The following is a 24,527-nucleotide window of genomic DNA, read 5'->3' on the forward strand; positions in this document are numbered from 1 at the left end:
CTAAGGCATATAAAGTGATGACAAAGGTGGACAATTGTTTCTGGCTGCAGCTCACCCAAATAAAACTGTTTCAATTGATTCAGAGCACTTATGTCAGCCAAGACCCTATACTTCTTGACACTGCATTTTTCCCAGTGAATAATAAATCACTGTGTTTCCAACAACAGCCTCTCTCCCTCTGCCTTTCTCTCTTCTTCCACCATTAGTCATGCTGGTCTAGCTCACCACCTGTCACTTGGCATGCTTCTGCAAATACTGTTACCCATGTAGAAATGGATTTGGTTTCACTGAAGTTGGGAACACACCTGTGCTTACTTGGGTCTGCAACCCACCAGCTGTAATCCCTTTAAAGGTATTTTTTGGCTGTTCCTATGTATTCCATCTGCTCTTTCTTGGCGTGGATTTTTCAAACATTTCTATCATTAGAATTCTGAATTTCAGGTAATATAAATATGCCTCACAACAAAATGCATAAGTAGATAAATACATGGTGGGTAATCTCGAAAGGAAGATTAATGTTAAGTCATTAACTTGTGTATGATTCATATACCTAAGCTCCTTTAATTCTCCCAACAAATCTAATGAGGGAAAATTATGCATTATCCTCATCAAATAGGTGAGATAGTTAGACTTAGGAGAAGCAACTTACCTAGATCGTTCACCAACTAAGTGAAAGATCCTGGACTCCAAATAAGGAGTCTCTGATTGCAAAGCCCCTGTAATTGTCCCTTTAGAAGTCACATTTTCTGCTTAACCATGCTGCTTTCTTTTATCCATTCATCCAACATTCAAAGGATCCCTACTATGACCCAGACACTGTGCTGTTGGCAAAATATTTGTAGCGGCAAGCACACAGTCCTGTCCCACAGATGCTGGTAGACCAGCAGAATGAATGCTCATGTAAGTGAATAATTATAATGCAGATTTTTAAAGGTGCTGCAAGGAAAGTAGGTCTCAAGGTAGATCTATCTAGAGTTGCTCTTTGAATGTAGTAGTCACTACCTGTGTGTGGTTATTTAAATAAATAAAATTATTCTATAAGTAAAATTAAGAATTCAGTGTCTCAGTTGCACCAATCAAACTTCAAGCCTCAGCAGGTACATGTGGCTAGTGTCTATTGGACTGGACGGTGCAGATTATAGAACATATCCATAGTTGCACAATGTTCTATTGGACAGTGCTAGTCTAGAGGATCAGAAAAGGTTCATTGAAAGTAGTTGCTGAGCTCAGACTTGAAGACTAAATAGGAGTTTCCAGACAAACAGTAGAGGCAGGAAAATTCTGCGCAGAGGAAACCAGATGCGCCAAGGCAAGGCGATGGCATGAGAAGATGGATTGTCCAATAAGCAGAAGGTAAATAAGAACAATTCTAAATGTTTAAGGGGTGTCCTGGAATTTGGAGTATAACATGGATTGACTGGAAGGCAGGGACCTCTTCCTTGATAAGCTTCTATGTTATTGCATGACATAGAATGGAATTTCTTTGTTGTAGGATGGAATGTGGCTTTTCTCCTGCGGGCCAGTAGTTTTCAAATCTTTTCAGTAACTTGCCCTTTTGCTTCTCAAATGAAATATTATTCAGAATCTCTATACATAAGGCAGATAAAAATAGAGCTGCTTCATTAAAATTTGGGTAGAAGCTTTCCTTCTCAGGCACACCTGGGCCTCTGGGACACCCTCACTGAAGCCTGAGGCTCTGCACAGCTCATGGAGACACCACAGAGCCACTGGAGAATTTTGAACACAGGACAGATGATCTGAAACAGTGTGTTGGAAAATTCACTCTGTCCATTGTGGAGGACTGGTGGGCAGAAGTAAGAAGGAAGCAGGGATGGACGACTACAAAGGCAAGGAAATAGATGAAAAAAAAGATGGTAAGTACCATTTTTAATTAGAGAAGAAAGAATGATCTCCGGATCTGAAGGAATCTGGTATACACGGAAGAGAAGAAACAGACCCACTCCCATTTTTTTGTTTTCTTTCTCTCGAGCAATTTGGTGGCTGGTGGTATCATTTTTCATGATGTGGAATTCTAGAAGGACATTTTACTTATTGGATGAGGGGTTTAAATTCTCTATTTTTCAAAAAACAGCAGGGTGGCGAGAATGGTGGTTTGCATTTGGGCCTTGAGTTACTGCTCTGCCATTCTTTCAGCCAGAGGGAATATCACAAAAATCCTCATATTCACTTCAAGGAATAATATATATCTTATATCTTTATCCTTCCCCATAGCAAACACCAATGAGAAACAAACAGGCCGCAGAAACTCAAATCACAACCAGCATTTTGTCAACTGATTATATAGCAGTTAGTTTAATGCTAACATTAATCAAGATCTGATTGCTCCATTGTGAGAAACAAGAACTATGTGCAGAGATTAATACACAAGATCTGGTTCAGAACATTTCTGCAGAAACCCCCACGCAGTCATTAAGAAGAATGCCAAATGAAGGTTATTGATCCGTTGTGTTATTGAGAAACAACATAATTGATATTTTGGATCTTAATCGTTGGTTCCAAAATAAAAGAGACAGTTTGTATAGATCATTAGTAAAAAGTTTTTTGTTTTTAACATTTAAACCAAAACATTGAGTTCAAATGTTACCCTGCTTCAAAAAAACATTGATTTACTTGTCAAGAGATCTTTATTTGTGCTTAACATTATCATCTTTAGACAAATCTGAAGCTATACAGTACAAAGTTTGGAGTCAGACAGTTTCCACTCATGAGCTTTGTGGAATGAGGGCTGTCATTCAACCTGTCTGAGCCTCAAAATTCTCTTTTGTAAAGTGGTGTTAATAATGCCCATCTCACAGATTTGTTGGTAGGATTCAGGGAGAAAACCAATGTTGGAGAGTCAGTGTAGCACATTGTTTAGTAGCAAAGACACTGGATCCAAACTATTGTATTTGAAACACAGCTTTGCTACTTATTAGCTGTGTAAACTTACACACATTAGTTAACCTCTCTGTTCCTCAATTTCCTCATCTTCAAAGAGGGATAACAGTAATAGGCATCTCTGACAGAGTTGTTGTGGAATTAAATGAATATATCAAAAGTTCTTAAAAGAGGCCCCCGAAAATTATAAACATTATGTAACTGTTAACTGTTTTGATTGTTATAATTTAAAAGTGTTTAGGCACATAGTTAATTCCTGATAAATATTAACTGCATCATTTTCCCCTCTAAGCAGTAGAAAACCCAAACTAAATCTCTTGCCTTTGCTTCATATGTAGCATGAGCAGGAAAGGAGGCAACTTGAAGGAAAGATTGTTGGTCTGCATGCCTCGCCTATTTACACACAGAACTTCTGGAAAATATTTCTTGCCTAATTCCTAAATATGACTAGACAACACAGAAACACCAGAAATGTGAAGAAACCACAATGGAGAAAGACCAAGATTAACTAATCGGGAAATAAAGACCCTAAGAGAAATAGATTGTTCTAACCAGGAAACAGATTCCAATTAGCATCCTAACACAAATATAAGGAACTATTGCTTTAAGAAAACAAAAATTAGTTGCATGAAAAAGAAACCATAAGATAACAAAAACAGTTCTTGGAGTTAAAGAATATATATGGAAGATAAAATTAAAGGGAAAAATATACAATGGTTGAAGATAAATTCAAAGAAATAGCACAGAACTTAGAGTGAAAAGGATAGAAAAAAATTTGAGAGAAAAGATGAGAGACAATCTAGTAAGCCCAGCATTGGACTGAAAGGAATTCTGGAAAGGAGTAATAGTGATGAGAGAGGGAATGATACTGCTGAAGAAATAATACAAGAAAAGTTTCCTGAACTGAAGGAAATAGAATCCTCAAAAGAAAAGGGTCCAAATCATGAGATGCAACTACACATACATTAGAGTTGCCAATGTTAGAAAATAAATAAACAAAAATGGAAAATACTACGTGCTGGTGAGGTTGCACACCAACTGGTACTCTCACATATTGTTGGTGGGAAACATAAAGGTAGGTTTACTTTGGAAAACAAGTTGGCAATATCATATAAAGTTAAACATTTAATTACCATCTGACCCAAGAATCTTAATCCTAGTTAATTACCCCAGAAAAGTGAAAAATATGGCCACAGAAAAACATCTAAGTAAATGTTCATAGAAGCTTTATTTATATGATATCAAAAAGCAACCCAAATGACCAGAAATTCCTCAATTGGTAATCGGATAAACAAGTTGTGGCTCATCCAAACAATAGAATATTATAGCAACCAAAGGAACAAATTCCTGATATATTCAACAGCATGGATAAATCTGAAAAGTATTATGCTAACTTAAAAAAGTGACACACAAAAGCCTACATACTATTTGATTCCATTTATGTGACATTCTTAAAAAGGAAAAACAACAGAGACAAAAGCAAAGAGAACCTGGAGACAGAAATACCAAAGGCTGGAGATTAAAGATTGAGGATTAAGAAGGGTCAGAACAGCTATAATTAAGAAGACAGGAAACAGCAAGTGTTGAAGAGGATATGGAGAGAAGAAAACTCTCATACAGTGCTGGTGGGAGTGCAAACTGGTGCAGCCACAATAGAAACAGTATAGATATTCTTCAAAAAATTAAGAATAGAATTACCATCCAATCTGGCTATTCCACTGCTGAGTATTTATCTGAAGAACATGAAAACACGAATGTGTAAAGATACATGTACCCTTATGTTCACTGCAGCATTATTCACAATAGCCAAGACTTGGAAGAAACCTAAGTGCCCATCAAGGAACAAATGGATAAAGAAGATGTGATATATACACAATGGAATACTACTTAGCAAGAAGAAATGATGACATCTGGCCATTTGTGACAATATGGATAGAACTGGAGAGTATTATGCTAAGCAAAATAAGTCAGAGGGAGGAAGTCAAATACCATAGGATCTCACTCATAAGTAGAAGATAAAAATAACAACAAACAATCAAATAGAGACAGAGATTGGATTGTTGGTTACCAGAGGAGAAGAGGTGGGGAGAAGGAGGGTGAAAGGGATGATTAGGCACATGTGTGCGGTGATGGATTATAATTAGTCTTTGGGTGGTGAACATGATGTAATCTACACAGGAATCAAAATATAATGATGTATACCTGAAATTTATATAATGTTATAAACCAATGTTACCACAATAACAACAACAAAAAAATTTTAAAGTGCCATGGGGACTGGTTCACCATAACCAAAAGTGATTTAGGAACATGTCAGCAAAAACAGTCCCAAGAAAACTGAGAATATAGCGAGCTGAACTAGGGAATGATGGAATATTCTATATAGGGTCTACCTACAAAAAAGCACCTAAATTCATTTTATTAAATATTTATTGAATACTTTTACTTTGAATTTATTCCATTATATGTTTATAGTGCTTAATAATGCACTTCATAAGGCACCTGTGATAAAACAATAATTAAAGCCAACATAGTCTCTGCTCTCAAAAAAAAAAAGAGGGACTGGAGACAGAAATGCCAGAAGCTGGAGATGAAGGATTGGAGATTAAGAAGAGCCATGAAGTGCTGGAAGTATCTTATATCTTGATATGGTGGTGAATTTATAATAGTATATGTTTGTGAAAACTTATCTAAATATACTTCAAAAGAATGGATAGAATTACTTGTGAATTCCTCTTCAATAAATCTGAACTCAATAAAAAGAAAAAGGCCTACTCAATGAAAAGCAAGAGAACTCTATAAAAGGCCTACGTTAGATATGTCATTAAGAAACTTCAGGAATGGTGTCAGCAAGATGGTGGAGTAGAAAGCCCTGAATGCTCCTTCCCCTTACAAACACATCAGTTCAGCAACAATTCATAGACAAATTCTCTTTGTGAGAAATCCAGAAACTAATCAAAAGGCTATTGCACCCCAGGAAAATGTTAAACCAGATTCACAGAGGCCAGTAGGGAGAATCAGGACACCCTTTCACCAGAGGCCCTACCCCTGGCACAGCACCATATGATAAGATATTTCTCCAGAATAGATAATGTGTTAGGTCACAAAATAAATCTTCACAAATTTAAGAAGATTGAAATTATACCAAGTATTTTTTCTGACCACGATGGATTAAAAATAGAAATTAATAGCAGAAGGAAAACTGAAAAAATCATAATTATGTGGAAATTAAACTCACACACTTGAACAACCATAGAATCAAAGAATAAATCAAAAAGAAAATAGAAAATACTTTGAGACTGAGGAAAATGAAAACACAACATACCAAAACTTATGGGATGCATCAAAAGGAGTATTAAGAGGGAAGTTCATAGCAATAAATGCCAACATTAAAAAAGAAGAAAGATCTCAAATGAACTACCTAAATTTACATCTAAAGGAATTATAAAAAGAAGAACAAATTAAACCCAAATTTATCAGAAGGAAAGAAACAACAAAACTTCAGGCAGTAATAAGTGAGATAAAAAATAGAAAAACAATAGCAAAAATCAACAAAATGAAGAGTTGGTTTTCTGAAAAGATAAACAGAATTGACAAATCCTTAGCTAGACTAAGGAAAAAAAGGGAGAAGACTCAAATAAACAAAGTTAGAAATGAAAGAAGAGATTATTACAACTGATGCCACAGAAATAAAAAGGATCCCAAGAGACTACTGTGAACAACTACATGCCAACAAACTCAATAACCTAGAAGAAATAAATTCCTAGAAACATACAAGCTACTAAAACTAAATCGTGAAGAAACAGAAAGTCTGAACAAACTTATCAGCAGTGTGGAAATTGAATCTGTAATCGAAAACCTCCCAGGAAAGATAACCCTAGGGCCATGTGGCTTCATGGGTGAATTTTATCAAACATGTAAAGAACTAATGTCAATCCCTCTCAAATTCTTCCAAAAAACTTAAGGGAAAGAAACATTTCTAAAATCATTTTATGGGCCCAGGAATACTCCAATACTAAAGCCAGGAAAAGACACTACAAGAAAAGAAAACTACAGGTCAATATCCCTGATGAATATAGATGCAAAAATCCTCAAACTATATCCAACAGCATATTAAAAGAATCACACACCATGACAAAGTGAAATTTATCACTGGGATGCAAGAATGATTCAACATACAAAAATTAATGTGATATACCACATTAAACAGAAGAAAGAATAGAAATCACCTTATTGTCCCAATAGATGCAGAAAAAGGATCTGACAAAATTCAACCCCCTTTCGTGATAAAAACCCTCAACAAACTAGAAATAGAAGGAAATTACCCCACCAAAATAAAGGCCATATATGACAAGCCCAGAGCTAACATCATACACAATGACAAAAGATTGAAAGCTTTTCCTCTAAGGCCAGGAATGAAGCAAGGATGCCCTCTCCTACCTTGTCTATTCAACATTGTACTGGAAGTCATAGCTGGAAAATTAGACAAGCAAAAGAAAGAAAGGGACAGGAATCAGAAAGGAAGAAATAAAATTGTCCCTCTTTGCAGATGACCTCATCTTATATACAGAAAACTGAAGACTCCATTAAAAAAAAAAAAGACTCTGAGAAGTAATAAACAAATTCAGTAAACTTACTGGATACAAAATCAACGTACAAAAATTAGTTGCATTTCTGTACACTAACAACAGATTTCTGAAAAAAAATTAGGAAAACAATCCCATTTACATTAGTACCAGAAGGATAAAGTACTTAGGAATGACACTCTGTTCATGGATTGGAAGACGTAACATTGTTAACACGTCCATTCTCCCCAAGGTGATCCGCAGATTCAGTGCAATCGCATTATAATCCCAAAAACACTTTTTACAGAATTAGCAAAAACAATTCTAAACTTCCTGTGGAGCAACAAAAGACCATCAACAACTAAACTGATCCTGGGAACAACAAACTTGGAGGCATCATGTTTCTTGATTTCAAAATGTATCACAAAGCTACAGTAACCAAAACAGCATAACACTGGAATAAGGACAGCCATACAGAAGTGTGGAACAGAACAGAGAGGCCAAAATAGATCCATGCATCTATGGTCAACTGATCTTTTACAAGGGTTCCTATAATATACAACGGGGAAAGGATGGTCTCTTCAACAAATAGTTTTGGCAAAACTGGATATCCACATGCAAAACAATTAAATGGGACCCTTACCCTATACCATTCACAAAAAATCAACTGAAAACGGATTAAAGACTTGGAACAGCAAAATTCCTAGAGGAAAACATAGGAGGATTCTTCAAGATATTTGTATTGATTTCATGGTTATGGCACTGAAACCACAGGAACAAAACCAAAAATAAACAAATGGGATTAGTTCAAACTTAAATCTTCGCGGCAAAGGAAAAAATCAGCAGAGTAAAAAGGAAATCTATGGAATGGGAGAAAATATTTGCAAACCGTATGTCTTAGACTGTTCAGGATGCTAAAATGAAATGCCACAGACTGGGTAATTAAATTGATTTCTCACAGTTCTAGAGGCTGGAAGTCTAAGATCATGGTGCCAGCATAGTCAGGTGAGCGCCCTGTTCTTGGTCACAAATTTCTCATTGTATCTTCACATGGCAGAAGGGGCTAGAGAACTCTCTGAGGTCTCTTTTATAAGAGCATTAATGGGATTATATAACCTAATATAACCTCTCATAACCTAAGCATCTCCCAAAGGCCCCACTCCTAAAATCATCACGTTGGGCATTAAGATTTCAATGTAAGAATTTGAAGGGACACCAACAATCAGACCACAGCACATACATCTGATAAGGAGTTAATCTCCAAAATATATGAGGAGCTCCTACAACTTAACTATGAAAAAAAAAAAATCCAAAAAAACCACACCTAATAATTTGATTTTAAAATGGGCTAAGGACTTAACTAGACATTTCTCCAAAGAAGACGTGCAAATGGTCAACAGGTAAGTGAAAAAGATTGCTAATCATCAGGACAATATAAATCAAAACCACCATGAAATAGAACCTAATACCTGTCAGAATGGCTATTATCAAAAAAACAAAGACAAGTGTCAGCAAGTGTGTGGAGAAATTGGAACCCTTGCACACTGTTGATGGGAATGCAAAATGCTGCAGCCTCTATAGAAAACAGTATGGAGGTTCCTCAAAAGATTAAAAGTAGAACTATCATATGATCCAGCAATCTCACTTTGGTATTTATTTGAAAGAACTGAAATCAGGATCTTGAAGGAATATTCACACTCTTATGTTCATTGCAGCACTATTCACAATAGCCAAGATCTAGAAACAGATTCAAAGTGTGTTTATAGACAAATGGATAAAGAAAATATGAGGGGGGGGGTATGTGCGTGTGTATGTACATATATATATATATACACAATGGAATACTATTCATCCTTTAAAAAGAAGGAAATCCTGCAATATGCGATAACACAAATGAACCGTGAAGACATTATGCTAAGTGAAAAAAGCCAGCCACAGAAAGGCAAATGCTGCATGATTCCACTTATAGGACGTATCTAAAATACTCAAATTTATAGAATCAAAGAGTGGAATGGTGGTTGTCAGGAGCTGAGGGGAGGTGGATATAGAAAGTTACTAATCAAGAGGCATAAAATTTCAGTTAAACAAGATGAACAAGCTCTAGAGATGTGCTGTACAACATTGTACCTATGGTCAACAATACTGTATTACATATTTAAAATTTTGTGAATAGAGTAGATCGCATGCTGTGTTCTTACCACAATAAAATAAAATTCAAAAAAAGAAATTTCAGAACACTAATGACTAAACACAGGGCCTGCAAACTTATATAGAGAAAAATAGGTTATCTACAAAGAAATAAAGGTGAGAGCATCCTCAGACACATCAGGAACACTGGATGTCAGAAAACAATAAGGAAAGGATGTTAAAGATAGGAGGGAAAAATAACTTTCCAATTCAGAATTTCATATGTAGCCAAACTGTTAGGACCAATAAGAGTGAATGAAGTTTGTAACCCACATACTCACCCTTTGGAAGTTACTTGAGAACATACAACAGCAAAAATGAAAGTAGAAACTGAGAGGAAGACATGGCTTCCAGGAAGGGGGGAATTTAACCCAAGACAGCAGTAAAGGGAAGCCCAGAGAATAGGTGCTATGAAGCCACTTTAGGGAACAAACAGTCTGGATTCAATGAGGATGACAGAAAGAAAGATCCAGAGGAAAAAAGGATTAATCAGAGTAAGAAGAATGCTTGATAGTATAGAATGAGAGGGGTGACATCACCAGATGGTAACACAGTTCATTCCTGACTTCACCCCCCCTCACAAGAAGAATAACTAAAAACTATTCGCGGACAAGACAACACTGAGAAAACCCTAGAACTTGGGGGTGAGGCTGAAGCACCCCTTCACCAAGAAACTGAGAAGGATTGGGCATAAGCTAAGAGCACAATTTTCAAGAAATCTTTAAAAAGAAAAGCCATTGAAAACTTTCAGAAAAACAAGACTGTATAAGGATATCATGATCCATATTTGAAGCAACTGTGTAATATTGGAACAGAAACTCAGTCAGCTTCAAGAGGAACATTCAAGTGGATTCCAAGCACATGGATATTCTTCATATATATCCATACACAACATCGGGAACAGGACAAGACGGAAGATGCTTCGATTTAGAGAGGTAAATGAAAAATGATGCTGAAATCACATAAAACAAGTGCTCAAATTCACTCAGACAACTCACTGAGTTAGGAAATGAAACTGAGCAGAATTACATGTTTGTAAAACAAAAATTAAATCTGAGTAATTGCTATAGGAAATTGATCTTATGTGTAGGAGTTAACGTTTCTTCTTTTGTTATCAAAATGTAAGCAAGGCGCATAAACTAAATTAAACAAGAAATTGTGTAGAATTAAAACGAGGATTTGCTGGATATGATAAAAACTTTGGAAAGCATAAACATTACACGTTTCCCCACTTCCCCCGTCATTCAAGTTAAATTATTACACAGGAAAAAGGGTCGCGTTTACCCCTGAGCCTGGGTCCTCCCTCACTCCTCCCTACCTCGGCACGCAGCACTGTCCTTCTTAGCATAACACAGTGTGAGACACTCATCTTAGCAAGATCTTCATTTACCGACGTTACTCACTGCCAGCTGGCGCTGATTCTGTGAGTACACATATGCTCTTTTTTCAAAAATGTCTAGCCTGGTCTCAAGGTATCATATTGGCCCACCAGAATGAAGATTATTTTAAGACCAGAGAAAGTTTCCTTTTCTTTATTAAATTCTTTAAGAGAGATCTATTCTACTCGAAAATAAAATTCTTACTGAATTAACTAGGTTTGCTGGTCTACAGTACTTTTCACATGTGTCTAGATCATATATATCATGTTCCTCCATTCACCTGAATAGTGTATATCCCAATAGTCATCTCAGGTAAGGCAGATGAAGGAGAAATTTGCCTAAAATGCCATAGTTCACTTATTCAGCCATCCATCAGTCATGCAACCTTTAGGGATTGAGTACCTAATGTATGCCAGGCATGGTGCTGCATATGGGCACACAGTAGCAAGTGGATCCTTATGTGATGAGATTTGTTTTTGGAAAAACTCACAGTTGGCTGCATGGTCAACAGGCTAGAGGGTAAAAGAGGACACAGTAGAAGGAGATTGGATGCCTAATTGACAGATGATGAAATGTGTAAAACCCATGGGACCTGATGTTGAGGGAGAGGAAGAAGGAGGCATCAAGGACACCTCCTAGGTGTCAAACTTCTTACCTGGATGATGTTCTAAGGAGAGCTTCTAACAACAATCATGTTGGGTACCGAAGAAAATCCTTTTTCAGGAAATCCCCGAAAAGCCTCTCCTTGGGCTGGGGTATTGCCACAGGCACTTGGTTTATCTCAAGAGTTTCCATGCTCATAAATTCATTCAACTTCAAGACTGCCTAATCACACTCTTGTATTTTAAGCTTATTATGGAAGAAATTCAAACCACATGAGTGTTTGTCTATAAGCCAAAATTTGCTCAAGATAAGCCAGTAGTAACAAGTTCACTTCAGGCCTACTTGCTCTTTAACATCTTTGATCTTTGATGATTTAAGGGAGAAGGTGGCTAACAAACATCCAAGAGTTCTTTCCAGATGGAAAACGAGGATTTTTCTTTTTCTGATTTCCCCTTAAACTTGTCATTATTTGGTAGAGGTAGTCAAAATAAACACATTATGCTTCAAAGGAGCCAGCACATAAGAGCCCAGATAACAGTGAGATGAATCTACTTGTCTCAGTAGACACACACTCTGAACACAGACGTTCAGGAAATGAAGAGTGGGCACTAGTGATAATGTATTGCATCATTTCTTTGACCTCAAGATGAAAGCAAACAGGAGAAGCAAAATGTGCCACTCACCAGGCTGTAAAAATGGAACGTGCCACACAGCTCTGATCTATCATATGAATTCTGTCTTTGCCAGAAATATGGAGCATATTCATCAGGACGCCAGCTATTCCTTGCCCTGTCTATGTGTCCTTGTGAAAGAGGGATGAAATTAAGGAATAGGAAAGAAGGGTTTTAAATTTAATTTAATTTAGCTAATATATCAAGTCATATTCATTGAGCTATTCCAATCTTCTGAAAGGACAAAGAAAAATGAACACTTGGTTTTCACTGTGACAAACTTTGGATGTGTCTCTTTACTACTGCTCACAGCAAACTTGAGAGGATGCAACTATGTTCCCCATTTTCAGATGAGGAAAACAGAGTTTGGCAAGGTTATGGAACTTGCCCAAGGTCACATAGGTAGGATTTACTAGGGCCAGGACCTACATCCAAATCTAATTCTAAAGTTCACGTGGTACTCTAAATCTCAGTAGTAGATGCTCTATAAATACAAAGCTGTATGACTACAACAAGTGTAAATAAAACAGTACAAGAATGGTAGAACATGGCTCACATTTGAATGCTAACCCAATGATGCTTAGTGTAAAGCTAGGAGATTTCACAGGTGAAAACCCAGGAATGCATAGTGAAAGGCGTTTGTTCTTTGGAATCAGACAGACCCCAGTCCTAGTCTCAACTCACCTTTACTTGCCCTGTGACCTTGAGCAAAGTGCATACCCTCTTAGCTGTAGATTCCTCACATACAAAGTAAAGTTTTCCCCATTTCAGAGTTTTCGTGAGGATTAAATGAGATGATGTGATTAAATTATCTGACAGTGTGTCTGGTACAAAGCATCTCTCCCCAAATTATCAATTTCATGTCACTAAAGTTAGAGACACTGTGAGATGGAGAAACTGAAAAGGAATTCACCAACCAAGTTAGTATCTAAATGACGAGTTGTAAGAGTTCACGTGATAAAGTTAGTTATAGACCCACCTATATGTATGTACATAAACATACACATATGTGCACATTTGAGTTTTATATTTGCTAAAGAATAAGTTCGTTTCAAAACCCTTCTATAGTTATACCTGTCAGAGACCTAGTTATCTAGTGCTTTACCAGAAAAAAAAATGTAAATTTCCTATTAGTGTCACCAGCTCGATGGGTGATGCACACATGGACATTTCCAGGTCAAGTCCCAGGACAAATGAGTGTAAACTCAGCAACTGGAAAAACATGATAGCCAGCTTCAAAATTCTTGTGATCACAAAATTGACACTCAAACACAGTCTTTCAGGGAAAGAGGTCATCTCTAGTTAGGTAAAAGCTATTCTCCATTTAAAAAGCAATAAATTCCAAAAAAAAAATAACTAAAAGTGATAAATTCTAATTATAAATTTTAGAATATACCAAACAAAGAAAAGGGCAATCCTAGTGCTCCCAAGAAATATTCCCTCTTCCTGTAATGGTTGTTATGCCGAGTTTGTTTACATTGTTATAATTTTATTATAGAGACTCTGCCATTTTACCCAGGCTTTTCCTTCAACAGCACAAAGGAATTTTTAAGATTGGTTAAATCTCTGAAAACAGACTGCACTATACAGAATATCCTACTAACCAGCTCTGTGTCCTTGAGCGGGATGCTCAACTTCTTTAAGCCTCAAATGTTCACACACAAAGTGAGAATAATAACAACTGCCACCTTATTATAGGACTGTGTGAGGATAAAGTGAGATGATCCATGTAAAACTCTTAGCAGAGTACTCGGTAGAAAGTAAGAACTCAATACAATTATTATTAGTTATAGCTAGGAGGACTTTTTGCAATTGCAAATGACAAAAAAAATTTTTTTCCACTGACTTCGGCAAACGGAAGCACATTTACTTTTGAAATGGAAAGTCCAGATGTAGACTTGGCCAGAGGCTCAGTCAATAAGGCGAGCCTTACTCAGAGACAGTCTCTGCCCATCGGGTAGCAAGATGGCTGCAGTGCTGCAGGTGCTAGCCTGGCTCCCCCAACTCCAAGGCCAGCAGACAGAACCTCTTTCTGTTTGCGCCTGCACAGGTCCCAGGATTCCTTTGGATTGGACCAACTTAAGTCACTTACACACTCAAAACAATGATTGCTTCTGGGGGAATTCAACACTTTGATTGGCTAGTTGTGGTAGGCTGATTGATGGCCCTCCAAGGCTGTCCATAATCCCAAGAACCCATGAATGTGATATCTTATGTGGCAAAAAGGACTTCGCAGACATGATTAAATTAAGGATCTTAAGATGGGAAGATTATCCTGCATGACCTGGGTAGGCCCCATGTAATCATAAGGGTCCTTATAAGAGGCAGGCTGGAGGGCCAGAGGTCAGGCAATGTGACAATGGAATCAGAGATTAGAATACTATGGCCGGAAGCCAAGGAGTGCCAGCGGGCTGTACAAGCTGGAAGTGACAAGGAACATATCTCCTCCTAGGGCCTCCCAAAGGAACCAGCCCTGCCTGCTTTTACACTCTGATTTCAACCCCATGAGAACCATTTTGGACTTCTGACCTCCAGAACTGTAAACCATTAAGTTTGTGGTAATTTATTACAGTCACACCAAGAAAACAAATACCTCAGTCTTGGGTCACAATCCCCGCCCCCCTGGGGTGGGGGGTGGGGCTCAGATCGCATGGAGGAGAATGGAGGAGGAATACCTCTCCAAAAGGAAAACAAGGATTCTGTTATTAGATGAGAATGAGTATTGGGGCAAAAGTCCACAACATCCACATATCAAAATTGGCTTTGTTGCTGAAACGTTTTGCTATTGTTATTTTTTTTTAATTCTGCATAAACAACATTACAATATCTAAATACATTCTTTTTTTAAATTTTATTTATTTTTTTTTTTCTTCTTCTTCTCCCCAAAGCCCCCCAGTACGTAGTTGTATATTCTACATGTAGGTCCTTCTGGTTGTGCCATGTGGAACACCACCTCAGCATGGCCTGACGAGCTGTGCCATGTCCATGCCCAGGATCCAAACTGGTGAAACCCCGGGACACCAAAGTGGAGTGCATGAACGTAACCTCTCAGCCATGCAGCTGGCCCTATACAATAGCTGAATACATTCTTGAGTAGCTTTGTCACCTTCTGTACTTGCACATTGGATCCTTGAAAAGAGGTATCTTTTTTGTTCATCCTGAACATGCATGATGTTAGGATAACAATAAGTTGGGGGTGACCTATATAGCAAGTTGGCGTGTTGTTTTCCTATTAGTATCGATCACATCACATAAAGGTATCTGATAATAGTAATGAACATGGTCAGACAAATGCAAAACAAACTCAGTTATGTCACTTTAAGTGCTGGGCCTCCTTCTTTCACTAACAGGCTTGTTTATCTTCAACACTGCTTTCCTCCTTTGCCTCTTGGGCTGCATAGAGGCAGGAATTGAATGAACAAAGTGAGCTTAAAGCCACCTTCTGGTTTCATGATTCTATAGGTCACTCTATGGTAGTGGCACTGATTGCGAGGGAAGCTCAGTGTCTCCTTTGGGACATGAGGAGCTTGCGGGAGGGTTGAAGGGTTCTGAGTTTGGGAGTGTTAGGATAATATTAAAAATAAAGCTTGTCAAGAGGCCAGAAGCACTCAATTTCAGGGCTAACTGCACCATCCCCCAGTTTTCTCTTCTAGGTAGTGAAAGAAGAGTGTGACGGACTCCATAGCTAGCACAGTAGAGGAGGTTCTTAGTGAGGAAATGGGCTGGGAAAAGGTTATCTTTCTGAGAGTGGTGAAAGTTGTATATTAAAATCATCTGGGAGATTTTCTTTAATTGAAAATTGAACAATCTCAGAGCCCCTCATCCAAATTAATTCTGAATATCAGAATTCAAGGTAGAAGGCCTTGGATAATGTGATGAAAAGTCTTGCAGGTGATTTTGATACATCCCCATTCTCCAAGGCCACTCCTGAGAATCAGGGTCTAGATTATATTTAACTTCTTTTTCAGTTCTCTGTCTTGATTCTGACTTACCACTCTATGCACTGTTTTTCCATGTAAAGGAACTCAGTGGACACTGGAGAAAGATGTGGAACTACCACCACCAGCCTACTTTCTACCTACTGCCCTTTTCTAGGCCAGAGTGTAGACAGGGCTCTGTGCCACCAGGCATGTCCAGGATTCAGAGCACTATCCCAGCCCTGAAACAAACTCAGCCTGACAGGCTTAGGTGACAGAGGCTGCCCCAGGCCTCAAAGGTAGAATCCTGAGTTTCCCAGACAAATACATACAAGTGAGAAGTCAAATTCTGCAGCACAACCTGCCGTCTCCCATAGTGAGATCCTGGGCACTACAAAATATGGCAGGTTCAGAAACTCAATTTTCCCTGACAGTTCAGCATCAGGCTCTGACAAGACAAGCTGCTTCATTATCTGCCTGGGAAAGAGGAACAAACAATTTTGTTGAGTCAGTAATAGTTGATGCGGGTAAATGCTTTATCCAGGGAAATGTTTGTCATCTAGCGCCATGTTGGGCCGTTAACAAGTCATTTCCAGGACTGTTCTAGAAATGAAACCATCTTTATTTGACATGGTGTCATTACCACTATTTGTTACCCCAACCAAACATTCAAATCATTGAGGGATTGAGTAATTCAGCAAATGAGAAGAAACTAGAAAGCTAAATATAAAGAGCAATTGGGCCATAGGAAATCTCTGCTTCATCGAAGACATTAACTTTTTAAAGGAAGGATAATTTAAAAATTAGAAGACAATGTCATGATTTTTATAAGAAAAGCAGAGGTCGAAAGAGCTATATTGAGTGATTATGTCAAAAACTGTTCTGGGGCCGGCCCCCTGGCCAAGTAGCTAAGTTCACGCCCTCCACTTCTGCAGCCCAGGGTTTCGCTTGTTTGAATCCTGGGTGCGGACACGGCACCGTTCATCAGGCCAAGCTGAGGTGGCATCCCACATGCCACAACTGGAAGGACCCACAACTAAAAATATACAACTATGTACTGGAGGGCTTTGGGGAGAAAAAAAAGGAAAAACAAAATCTTTAAAAAAAGCCAAACAAACTCTGCTATATCCTATTAATCTTAACAACAAAACTTAGCACTGTGTTGATTTTATAGATGAAAATGTTGAGGACCAAAAAGCCAGAAAGCATTAAGTAAAATGATTTCCCCAAGTTCTCCTGGTGTATAAGTGGGAAGAAGAAACATTTCTTCCCTTTCTAGCACAACCTTGGTATGTCTCTTGGTTTAAACTGAAGAATATTTGCACTCCCATGCAAAACACTCTGTGGGCTCTTTCCTCACAGAGTTGAGGAAATGGTGGTGTCTAGAGCAGAGCCTTAGTCATAACCATAAGACACCCTGTGCCTGACCACAGGCTTATCTGGGACTCTTTGACAAGTCATATACATGATTAGGGACTTTTGCTTCCTTCCCCTTGCAAGAGAGAAATCTACATCAAATTGGGCAAAGTAAAAGAGAATTTGGTGGATGCATTTTGAGGCATATGAAAAGGGATAAATAACCTAATGGGAGAAATGTAGAGTCTTTCAGAAAACTGGAACCAGTGCTCAGAATGCTGCCAGGATACATTCTCTCTCTCAATCTCTACCTTCTTTGTTTCTATGGTCTCTGCATCACCCTCACTGTCTTGCCACAGACTGGTTTACTCCATGTACCAGGAAACCTGTCTCCTAACCTCTGGAGAGCAAGTCGTCCACGTTCATTCCAGTCACAGATTCAGAAATCAGCTCGCCTTGTGTTGGGCACCCACCCTTGGACAATCACCTGAGGCCAGATAGGTAGCTCAGACAGGCAGGGTAGCTCCTATGCTGACAACACAAATCAAGTGGAAAAAGAGAACTTTCCAGAACAGGGAGGCTACTGGGCTGGCAATACCATTGACATCCAGGGCATAATAGAGGTGCACAGCCACAAGGTAAGGGAGAAGCTTCCTGGAAGTCTATTGTAAATATTTCAATGTCCCAGGAACTCTGTTACATTTTCAAACTCCAAGTAGGTGGTTGTCAAGACTTCAGAGCATGCACACACTCACTTACTCATTCCTCAGACATTTACTGGTGCTAAAATAGAAGGAAAAATAAGAATAAGATATGATCCCTACCCTCAGAGTTTACTGCCTGCCGGGGAAACAGACAAGTATACTAATGATGTCAGTATTGTGAGCCGAGTATATTAATGAAGGTCCATAGAGGGCAGTGTTTTTCATGCTGTATGTTGAGACCCATTGGCAGGTCATTAAATCAATTTAGTGGGCCTCAGACAGCATTTTAAAAAAAGAAATAAAACAGACCAGAATATATCAGTGTACATTGCACAGCAGTAAAGATGCAAGGATCTGGTGAAACGATTGGGTTTCAATTGTGTGGGAGGCTGTGTATGTGTAGGTTTATACAACCAAGTCATGATGTAAAATACATTTCTTACTTTGGGCCATTGTCAAGAATCTTTGAAAGACACTGATATGATATGAGCAGGAACACAGAGAAGAGACATCTAAACAAGACTAGGAGGAGGTAGAAGAGGAAGAGGTTTCTGAAGAAGAGAGCTCTTAATCTGAATCTTGGAGAAAAGGCAGTGATTCCAAGAGGGAGGGCAGCTGTGAAAAAGGCACAGAGAATTGAGAAAGCAGGGCAGATTGATGAAGCCTTGTGGCAGAAAGCTGTTGGAAGATGGCTCATGCATTACAGTTTGATTCCTCAAGCCACTATCCCAGGACTGAGAGCTGAGGGTGTAGAATGGAGAGATGGGGCACATTCTTATAATTGAAAATACAAAGTCATGAGTGACAATGCTATTATTAGAATAAAATGCTATAGGGGCCAGCCCTGTGGCAAGTGGTTAAGCTCACGCCCTCCATTTCGGCAGCCCAGGGTTTCCCGGGTTTGGATCCTGGGCACGGACATGGCACCACTCACTACGTCATGCTGAGGTGGCGTCCCACATGGCACAACTAGAAGGACCCACAACTGAAAATACAACTATGTACCAGGGGGCTTTGGGGAAAAAAAAGGAAAAATAAAATCTTAAAAAAAAGAATAAAATGCTATAAAAGTTTAGAAATGTCAAAGGTTGCTTTTGCTTAGAGAAGCAGAGAAAGCTTCATGAAGGAGGGACCATTTTTGAGTCATCTATGAATACCTTATGGGTTTGGCACAGGGATCAATAGTTTGTTTGTGTGGTTGAGTTTGGTGAGTTAGGTGAGGAAAGAAGGAAACCTTCCCAGAAAATTTCAGAACCAAAGAGGAAGAGGAGACAGAATAAGCAATACCCCCACTCCACAAGGAGGCTGACTTAAACCAATTGTAGTAGCTCTTTAAGCGAGTTTGAGATACAATACCAAATAAAATTTAATTCCCTATATGACACTCAAATATGTGCATTGGAGGGAGGCAGTCTAGCATCATAGCTAAGAGGCTAAGACCTGCAATCAGGCTGCCAGGGTTCAAACTTACTTGCTATGTGATGTTGGTATGGTTACCTAACCTTTCTGTGCTTCTGCATTCTCATGGGTAAAACTGATATCTACAGTAGCAGCCATGGACGTGTGTTGCCCAGATCTTCTTCAAGAAAGAACTTGTTCCGCTGAGAGTAGTGTCGTTAGCTACCAGCCTTCTGCTGCAGCATCACTGGGATCCACTGCAGAATACAAGCTGAGGTCATGCTCATCCCAGGAGCTCTTAGTCAATGACAGAGCATGAAGGGAATACTAGGGCCTGGATATTTGTCTAAAGTGAGATTCTGTTAAAAGGCAAGCTTTGCTTTGGATATTCCCCCTTGGGTTTGCCAAGACTTCGTCAAAGCTGCATCGTTGTCAGAGGCTCGCTCTACCCAATCCTGCTTCCTCCAAACTCTTCCCTTTCAGAGGTGTCAGATCTGCTTTGTGGTCCGAAGCCGTTTCTCACGCAATCCTGCTTCCTTACTCTTTATCTTTCACACGCAAAATGCCCAAGAAGCCTTTTGCACTGTCTGACCATCTCTTTCCCTGAATGGACACAATACCTAAGTATTGGCTGCCCAGGTCTCAGTCTTTGAACTGTTACTCTTTCTACACTCATTTCATAGATGAGCTCACTTAGTTTCTAGAGTTTTAATGCCATCTCTTTATTGAAGACTCTCAAATTTGTGACTCCAGCTCTTGAGCAGTCTTCTAAACTCCAAACACTTATATCCAATTTCTATTTAACGTCTCTGTCAGCTTTCCAATGGGAACTGAAGACTTAATGTGTCCAAGTCTAAACTCTTGATCTTTTCTCCTAAATCTGTCCCTTCTTCAGTCTTTTCCATCTCAGTAAATAACAATTCTATATTTATAGTTGCTGAGGGCAAACACTTTGGTGTCATCCTTATTTCTCTTTCCCTCATAGCACGCATCCAATCCATCAGCAAATCCTGTGGGTTCCACCTAAGAATACATACTGAAACTGACCAGTTCTCATCACCTGCACCAGTACAACGCTGTTTCAGGCCACCATGTCCCCTTCTCTGGATTATTACAATAGCCCCGTATTTGGACTTCCTGTCTCTACCTTTGACCCACTCACTCTATTCTCAACACAGAAAACAGAGTACTCTTTTAAAATGTAAACCAGATCATGTCATTTTCATCTCAAAATCCTCCAACAGCATCTCCTGTCACTCAGAATAAAGCCTTAATCCTCAAAATAACCTATAAGACCCCATGTCATCTGGCCCCGCCTTCAGCGTCCCCTTGTTCACTCAGGTCTTTTATTCTCACTACACTGACTTCACTGCTGACCCCCAAATTCTCCAACATGCTCCCACCTTGGAATTTTGTACGCCTTATTCCCTTTGCCTGGAATATCTCTCCCCCAGATATCTGACTCTCTCTCTTACCTCGTTCATGTTTCTGTTCACACATCCCTCATTGGTGATGCCTTCCTTGAGATCTCTGTGCAAAATTGTATGCCCCAGCCTTCCCATTTCCCTTCTCTGCTGTACCTGTTTATAACTCTCTTAACATCTAGCATAATTGATTTTTGTCTTATTTCTCTGCTCTTCTCCACTAGGATATAAGTTCCAGGAGGGTGAAATTTTACACTTATTTTATTCCCTACAGTATCCTTAATACCTATTTGAATGTCTTGTATGTGGCAGAAACCCAATAACTGTCTGGTGTACAAATAAGTGAATTAGGATAATAAAAGTGCTGACATCATACAGGGGTTGTGATCTCTGCTAACTGATGTAAATTACTTAATACAGTGCCTGGCACGTAGAAGCAGTCAACAACTATGAGTTTGTGTTAATAATATTAACAATTCTTAGTCACTGCTGCCTTATGTAAGGTGGACACTTAAATGCTGGTCTCCATGCTGGGGATAAAATTTGACAGCAATGATTAGATGGGGGGCCACGGAATCAAGATGTCTCTCTATAAAACTATTTGTTGAGATTCCTTAAGAGATAACTTTAGGATAATACATCCCATGTAGGTGAAAATTACTACAATTCACCCACAAAATGAGAGCTCTAAATAGTTTACTATATTCCTAACAAACGTTTGTACCATAAAGACTGCACAGTAGATTTCTAGGGTAAATGTCACTCTCTTCTCGATCACGTGAACAATTTTAGCCAGGTGTAACTGAAAGACAAGACTCTGGTTTGGTTTGCCTGGATCTCCTCTTTCATTGCCTAAGTCTTGGGACTATGTCCATTTTTTCAATAAATAGTTTTGGAGTGCCTGCTATGTCAAGGCAGTCTGATTGGCAAGGGAGATTCAGCAGCTAATGAGACAGGTTTCATTCCTGCTTTCATAGAGCTGACACTTTATTAGGGAAGAGGGATAATTAACTAAGGAATTACAGCAGGTAAGTATTAGAATAGTGGAAGTACAGGATGACAGAAGCAAGTAACTTAGCTTGAGTGGGAAAGAAAATGGGGAAGCTCACTCTTTGCTTCTCAGAAGAGGTGATGTTTAAGATGACGTGTGAAATTATCCTGGTAAAGATTTAAAGAAAAGCAACTTCTGGCATAGAAGTTATCCTGGTAAAGAGAAGGATGGTTCCAGGCAGATGGGAAATATGTAAAATGGCTTGGAGCCTGGAGAGAACATGAGGCCTCAAAATCTTGGAAGTTCTGGAAGGTGTTCTTGAAGGCAAAACAAGGCTTATCTGCTGTGTCACATGAGTGGCTTTTCCCTAATGAATAGTTTCTCAGACTCTATTAGTAATTGCAGAAAATCTTTAATCTTTCTTTAATACATGCTCAAAGTTAATTTTAAATATTAATAAAGATTTTATTTTTCTACAGTACACTCTGAATATGTCTCTTGATCACTTCTAGACCCCAGCTAAGATTCTCTCTCTGTCATCATGACCCTGCATTTCTCTGCCTCACTCAATTATTCCAAGAGCCCACAGCTGGCCTTGAGCTTTGTGCTGACGTTGTGGCTGGGCTGAAGTATACGCTTTGTCCTCCTCCTCTTCATGAAAAGAGTAACCTGCTGCTGGAGGCAGAGCTGAACATAGATCCTGAATGTAGGCATGACGTGGGAGCCTCGATGCTTCCTTCCACTACCAAGCCCGAAACAGGCTGCTCTACAGGGCACTGGATACACTGGCCCATCCCAGGAAATCTACAGCACAAATGAAGAGATGAGGCAGGTAAATATAAAAAGACAATTAACAACACAATGGAAAATGTGAACTCCGTGAGATGATAAGTGGGTTACCCAAAGAGTGTAATAGGAAATCAAGAGAGACAGGGGCCATCACAATCAGGAAAGGCATCGCTGAGCAATAACAATTTGAAATGGATCGTGAAGGAGTAGGATTCTGGTAGATGATAACAGCTGGATAGTCCAACACAGAGGGAGGCAGGGTCGGGTAGGGGACAGAGAGGCAGTGGAGAGAGAATAAGTAAGGAAAGATTTTAGAAACTGCTGTTACTGTTCTGGGGCTCAGAAGAGACTCTCTTGAACCCAGCAATCTCTCTGTTTGCAAACTTACACTCATTCATTCACTCAAATGGGCATGCAGTTATTATACACCTAGGATTCTGCAAGCTTATAGGATAAGATTTTAAATCAAACCAAGGAAATAAAAAACATTTAAAGAGTAAAGGCATGATTCATAATAGTCAGCTCTTTTACAGTTTGAGCTATTTAAGTTTGAAACTCAAGAAATTACATGTTTAAGTGCCTAAGCAGTCTTGAGTTGACTTTTAATTAACCTCTTTTGCCTTTTCTCATCTAGGAAAATTGAAAAATATTTTTATAGTCCAACAGAAACTTACCTTATAAAAGAATTACGCAAATTTGAAAGTCACTTATAATAATCTTTCAAAACATGATGTTTGCAGCTAAATGAAGCCAAATTGTATTTATTCCTTATCAGTCTTAGTTATCTTGGTATCTCTCTCTTATTAATAAGATTCAGACAAAGCCTAGCCTCCCAGTGCAAAGAAAAAGTGAAAACCACAGTGATTTAAAAATGATTTTCTCTAATCAAGCCACATCTCATTATTCATGATTCCTTTTTTTAGATTTTAATGTTTGCAGATGCTTTTTGTGGGAAAGATATTTAAAACATGTCCTCCCAAGTGTGCACCCACCTCTTCATGCAGATTATTCTTCCTCTGTCCTTCTGGGTTGGAGGGGAGGATTTATTTATTCAGCTTAACCTGAATCTTAGCAAAGAAAAAGAGGGCATTCCCTTTTCTTTATACCACCCCCTTTTCAAAAGAACAATAATAGGTTTGCCTAAAAACAGATACAGAGGCTGTGCTATTCAATTTTCATTTTTATGATGGTAAGTGGAGTCACCTAGCCTTCTTGGCACCCTAAATAATGAGGTTCTTACACCTCCCATGATGACTGGTCACCAAAAAGGATTCCCTATTGTTTCAGTCTGGGTAGGCTAGGCCGTGCTGCAGTAACAAATAAACTTTATGATCATGGCGGCTTAGCACAGCAGAAGTTGATTTCTTCCACACACTGAGTCTAACGCGGTTTGCCTGGGATGCTCCTCCATCCAGTGACTCAGGGATCCAAGCTCTCTTCATCTTATAATATAGCCTCCTTAACATGTCACTTCTAAGGTCACTTGAGCCTGGCGAGAGAGAGGAAAGAAGCACACCAGCTTGTAACTGCCTCAGCCTGGAAGTAACATGTGTTATTCTGTTTCAGATTCATTGTCCAGAAGGAGTCACTTGGCCTCAACCTAATAGCAAGGCAGAGTGGAAATGAGGGAGAATGCATGGAATAT

General features: G+C 38.9%; 1 protein-coding gene and 1 long non-coding RNA gene across 2 annotated transcripts in view; both read right to left on the reverse strand.

Annotated features, from left to right (window-relative positions):
• LOC111772961 (uncharacterized) overlaps window positions 1-24,527 on the reverse strand; it is a 97,081-nt gene that overhangs the window by 35,998 nt on the left and 36,556 nt on the right. The gene's annotated exons all lie outside the window — the stretch shown is intronic.
• Window positions 22,486-23,113, reverse strand: LOC138923520 (uncharacterized). The gene is made up of 2 exons (XR_011437213.1): window positions 22,994-23,113; window positions 22,486-22,897 (listed from the first exon to the last, which is right to left on the reverse strand). It is a non-coding gene; the product is annotated as an uncharacterized lncRNA (long non-coding RNA).

This window comes from Equus caballus, chromosome 3 (genome assembly GCF_041296265.1).
Source record: "Equus caballus isolate H_3958 breed thoroughbred chromosome 3, TB-T2T, whole genome shotgun sequence".
Taxonomy (NCBI): domain Eukaryota; kingdom Metazoa; phylum Chordata; class Mammalia; order Perissodactyla; family Equidae; genus Equus; species Equus caballus.